Source organism: Berghia stephanieae, chromosome 2, assembly GCF_034508935.2.
Source record: "Berghia stephanieae isolate SIO BIC M18660-M18661 chromosome 2, UCSD_Bste_1.3, whole genome shotgun sequence".
In the NCBI taxonomy this organism is placed as follows: domain Eukaryota; kingdom Metazoa; phylum Mollusca; class Gastropoda; order Nudibranchia; family Aeolidiidae; genus Berghia; species Berghia stephanieae.
Window position 1 is genome coordinate 44,291,096 of NC_088361.1, and position 5,989 is coordinate 44,297,084.

General features: G+C 35.7%; 1 long non-coding RNA gene across 1 annotated transcript in view; it reads right to left on the bottom strand.

Moving 5' to 3' along the window:
- Positions 1–975, bottom strand: part of LOC144963664 (uncharacterized) — a 2,113-nt gene extending 1,138 nt beyond the window's left edge. The window contains exon 1 of the long non-coding RNA XR_013643660.1: positions 785–975. This is a non-coding gene — a long non-coding RNA (uncharacterized LOC144963664). The remainder of the gene's footprint in view (positions 1–784) is intronic.
- Positions 976–5,989: the final 5,014 nt, after the last annotated feature.

The window sequence follows — 5,989 nt, forward strand, 5'->3', positions numbered from 1 at the left end:
TCGTCTCCATGATAATAGTATTATTATGTCCTTTATCTCTTGGAATTTGTTTCCAATATTTGTTATCTCAAGACGTCTAGCAGTCATTTGAATGTCTGTGAAATGTGGCAATATTGATCAAGCGCTTCCAAAGTTCTCAGGTTTGAGTTTTTGGCAAAATGAGGGTAACTTTATTTTTAATCGATCGAAATTTAAAGGGCGAATTTTCTGGTAAAATATTAATATTAAACACACACACACACACACACACACATATATATATATATATATATAATATATATATATATATATATATATATATATATATATAAATATATTATATGTGTGTGTGTAATATATATATATATATATATATATATATATATATATATATATAAATATATATATATATATATATATATATATATATATATATATATATATATATACATACATACATACATACATATATAAGCGTTGGTAGATACCTTCTCTTGTAGAGTTTAAGAGTGGTCGATAATTTGTGATTAGAGTATTTTAAAATAAACAAATAAAAACAAAATTCCCTTTATTCATCCACAAATGGAAATTTGTCTTTAGGATCTATCCCAAGGGAAGGCTGGAATAACCCAGGCGTCAGCCACAGTGCTGCGCCGCAAACTGAGCTAGGGCGAGGTGACGTGCTCAAGGCCACGCAACGGGTCGGGTAGTCGAACTCGGTATCTTTTGGGTACGAAGGAAAGACCGTACCGCTGAGCCACGCTGCCCCCATTTTATTTAATAACATTGAAAATAAAATACTCACATCGCTGACCGACACTGTTTCTTGACAGCAGCATCGTAACGGCCACATTGGTTAGCAATGTGGGTGGTTTGTGTCAATTTCATAACTATTAATTCGAAATCTTAGATATATAAGAAACACAAAGATTGGTTGAATTCAACATCATTCAATGCAGTATCATCAACAACGGGCAAAAGGAATCTATTTATATTCAATCCCTCCAACCCCCCCCCCCCCCCCCCCCTTGGAAATTACACACCAGAGTCACGTCTGAATAAAAACTCCAAAAACCTCGGAAACAAAACAAACCAAGTTCTCAATATCTTATAATATTACATCCTTGGTAAACAGAGCCGTTGTCACGCGCACCCTGACAGTTGGCCTCTTGTAACTCAAATCCACGAGCAGAAAAACGATCCTAATGCCAATATTTGAGTATGCTAGTGAGTCTGGGATCTATTTATCCGAGCAAAAAAAATATACAATAGTATCCGGAAAAAGTTCAATAAAAACATACAAACAAAACCAAAAAAAAAAACCCACAAAAACTCAAGAAATAAAGATAAATTAAAAACACGAGTAAAATAACCAAAAAAAAAATAAAAATAAATAAACAGGACAAAACAAAACAAAACAAAAGAAACAAAACACCCCCCCCCCTCGAAAAAATGCAAAAAACAAAAAAAAAAAAAAAAAAAAAACAAAAACAAACAAATAAAAAAAAAAAAAAGAACAAAACACAAAAGTACTTAGATACATTCGCGTTACATTAGTTTTTCAGACCACTCGGGAAATTTTGGAATGGACTCACCGCAGCAATGTTAAAATAACAGATAAACGGGGGAAAAAATGTATTCTGTAATAACATTTTGAATTGGTGAGATGGGGATGAAAGAAGGTAGCCGAGCTGATAAAATATTGTTGGACAACACGATGTAGATGTCAGGTTGGAATCATCATTCGATATTTTAAGATTAGGATTTAGCTATATCTGGATGTTAAGCCTATTTATTTGAAGGAGATCAATGATGCTTGGTGACCTTTAGCTTTAGTTTGATCGATTGTCTAAACTCCTTCTAAATTCCAATAACGTGTATGGGTTACATTATTTTATACAGACTGCGAGCAAAATGCATTTATACCGACGTGCACTTATTTGCAAGTCTGATAACCCCATTCCTTATTGACTCATTGTTGTATTGGAAATCTTTAAAAAATGACGCAAAATATTATCTATTACAGCAATGTTGAAATAGGCCCATAAGTGAGTTCGGTTGTCAGACCTTCATATATGTACACGTCGATCTATACCAAATATGATTTTAGCGTGGCCAAAAATTAAACTAAACTGGGAATGAGTTGATTAAAGGGTTAAGGCGTGTCTCAAATTGGATTCAATAGTCTGATGTCACGTCGCCCAGCAACGGCGGCCATCGTGGTTCTAAACAAAGAAAATCGGTACTTTTTATTCTTCATGCTGGCTAGAACTTTTCATATGTCATGTGATCAGAATGTATAAAAGTTAAAACATGATCATATGTATAATGTTTTTCTCCTCTGGATACACTTTTATGCTCGTTTGGAGACATATTTCATAAGGGCGTCCGCCATTGTTCCGATAGTTTAGAGCCAGTTACTAAGTTACCATGCGTCATTACGAGGGAAGTGACGTCATGACTGGTGAAGCGTATTCCGTCCCCACCTTTATTATCCAGACAAAGACTGGACCCAAAAAAGTTCATATAACTTGCTATTATTTATTATCCTTTTAGTTCTGTTACCAAAACTCACAAGAATACGGATTTTTATAAAAGAATCTCCTCGGAGATTGCAGACAGATTGTAGCGAGGTGGTCCAGGACAAGACATTGCATTTATTTAAAGACTGTCCTTTTGGTTCTCCTGTTACCAAAACATACACGATAACGAATTTTTATAAAACTACCCCTTGTGGATTGCAGCGTCGCCATCGATTGCAGACAGATTGTATTGAAGTGGCCGAGGAAAAGACATTGCACTTAAAATAGAACGAAATTGACTTCACTCAGCTTTTTGTTTTTGTTTTTAGCCAGCCATTTCCATGAGTAGTTCTTACTAAATTGTATCAATCAGACTATTGAGTGAATGCATTATCTACCAAATTCAGTCCCTTAGTTTGTGAACAAAGAAAAATCACAATGACCACTCCACGAGGGACTGGTATCTCGGTGTTAAGGTTAAAAAATATTTGTGTGATTTGTGAGTTTTGTTCACTCGGAGAAATCATTGACCCTAAAATGTGTTTACATGTGTGCTGTCCTCTTAAAATTATTCACTGTGTTGGTTACAACTAAGGATTAGAATCTGTGATAACCGCATTCACCAAATAAACTGTCAAGGTTACACTCGGTTGTGTGTACATCCGACTGACGGAATGTTGTGAGTAAATTACGTAAGCGCGTAGCATCGATAACCTGGGGGATCTGGATTATACCTATTTCAGGCAAATTTAGATAAATAAATAAAAATGAAAAAATAAAACTCCCTTTATTCATCCCACAGGGGAAATATCTCTCTAGGATCTATATAAGGGAAGACTGAAATAACCCAGGCGTCAGTCACAGTGCAGGGCCGCAAATTGAGCGAGGGCTAGGTGACTAGCTAAAGGCCACACATCGCAGCGGGTGATCGAACTCGGTACCTTTCGGGTACGAAGCAATGACCGTGCCGCTGAGACACGCTTGTTTCCTTGGGCAAGGCCATTAACATCCAAATTGCTCTATATCAGATAGCATGAGAGAGATCCTTCTTGACATCGTCATTTTTGTTGTTTGATTGACTGCGAAGTCGGTATTAACGACAAGTAGAGACTATTCCATAAGTTTTCAAAATTCGTAGGCTCTCTCTCTCTCTCTCTCTCTCTCTCTCTCTCTCTCTCTCTCTCTCTCTACTCCATTATTAATGTTCTCACCTCTTGGGTATATTCGTCTACAACCGGAATTCACGCTCATCAAGATCTTACAAACACACACACACACACACACGCACATATATATATATATATATATATATATATATATATATATATATATATATATATATATATATATATATATATATATATAGGGTATAAATAAAAAACCATGAAATAAAAGTGCTAGACTTCAGTATTAAAGGAGCGGTTAGAGTACATAAATAGAATATTTGAATCAGTTTTGACTCCCACTCCCCGAAGATTACTAAAAGTACAAGGCATGAAACAGATCTGTCGGAGTCAATACTAATTTAAATATTTCTCTCTCTCTCTCTCTCTCTCTCTCTCTCTCTCTCTCTCTCTCTCTCTCTCTCTCTCTTTCTCTCTCTCTCTCTTGCGCACGCTCTCTCTTTTTTATTTTCATTCTCCCTCTCTTCCTCCCCCCCCTCTCTCTCTCTCTCTCGCTCTCTCTCTCTCCCCCCCTCTCTCTCCCTCTTTTAATGTCCAAGACAAGTTTAGCTCAACAAACAATGTCATTTCTCCAAGTTAACCCTTTTAATTTTAAAACATGAATGATCTTAAATAAAAGAAAGAGTCTCTTGTGATAAAAATGGGTTCCAAGTAGCCGTTTGGAGTTTTTTGCTGACGCATATTATTAGCCCACTTGTCCTTAAAACGATCTCTCGATCTAGAAATACGTAGGCGATACTATCTGTTTAAAAATGGAGGCCAGGATTCTTCAGTTCTCTGAAAAAACACATATTAAACATTTTGGCTAGAAAACAACTCGTCCTTCAATTATCGATCGATCGATTAAAATGACCCTCATCTTGCAAAATTTCAAACCTGGGACTTATGTGGAGTACCGAGTTAAACATTTTTTGGCAAGGAGAGGGCCATTTGAATCGATAAATTTTTAAAGGACCATTTTTCTGTTCAAAATTTTAAATACGTATTTTTCCAGAGAACGCAGAATTGGCCTCTAATGAAATCTATGAGGCCATTGTTTTAAAAAATGTTCTCCTTCCGTCACTTACATCTTAACTTAAAAACAAACTTCCTTTACACGAAGGATTTCATGGATTGAAGCATTGAAACCCAAGACATGTATAGACTAGACGGCCAAGGGCAGCGTAAATTGACAAGACCTTTAAACCTCAAATAACGTTAACAAAATCCCTAAAGCAACCTTTGACATTTTTTATACGTAATGTCTAATGTTTAAAATACGAGTTTTCTCGTCTCCAAGATAAATTTAGGTGGCCTCAGTTTCTTTAGATGTCATGAGGCAAGATGGCCGAGGGGATTACACATTGCACCACAACCCAGAGGGTTGGGTTCGAACCCTTCTTTTTTACCAGTGCACTTAATCCTTAATGCTGAGTCTGTGTGATGATGTGGCTATTTCCAGAACAATTTCGATTTTTAATTAATCCAAAAGTCATAACAATAAATGTTCTCACACCTTATTTATGTATATAGCCAAAAAATTCCTGTATCGCTATAATGGACTTGTCAAAAATACTTGCATTATATTTTATATATTTTTTTTCTTTTTCGTTAAGAAAGAAGCTGTTTAAAATTATTCAGACTTGATCGATTTGATGATTTAGCGACACAGCGGCGTTTACTTATCTACAAGTCTGATAAATCAAATTGTATTCGTCTTATTGTTGTAATAGATCTAGTAATAAATTCAAATTCACGTATAGCATACTCCATTACAAGACTGTCAAATCGAACCCGTGATTTTGTTCTATGACCAGACCTGTAAATATTTACACGTTGATACCGCCTGTTACATGAATGATCCGTCAGACCACCAATGTATTGAATAACATTTGAAGTTCGCTTTGGTTTGACTCTCTTTCATCCATTCAAGATATAGTCACGTGACATCTTATCAATTTCCTAGCATTGCAATATTGATTCTTTTGATAACAGTTCAGATATAAGAACACCTTTATCTTCATAAGTTTTCATGAAAGGGAATTTTCATCCAAGATTCCCAAATGGGTTCAAGTTAGGTTATTGACCTCTTGTTACTAAAACACATGTTTTGGAATTAAAATATTACCTATTGTATGTGCGGCTATGTCTTGTGGTATGACACTCGCTTTCGGATCGAAAGGTCCTGGGCTCGAGCTTAGCTCGGCGCATAGTTGAGTCCAACATCTCAATGAAATTCTCAGAGCTCACTTTTCTTATCGAGAAAAAATGTTTTCTTGCAGACTTTACCGTTTCATGAAACACTAACAGATACAATTAATTAGA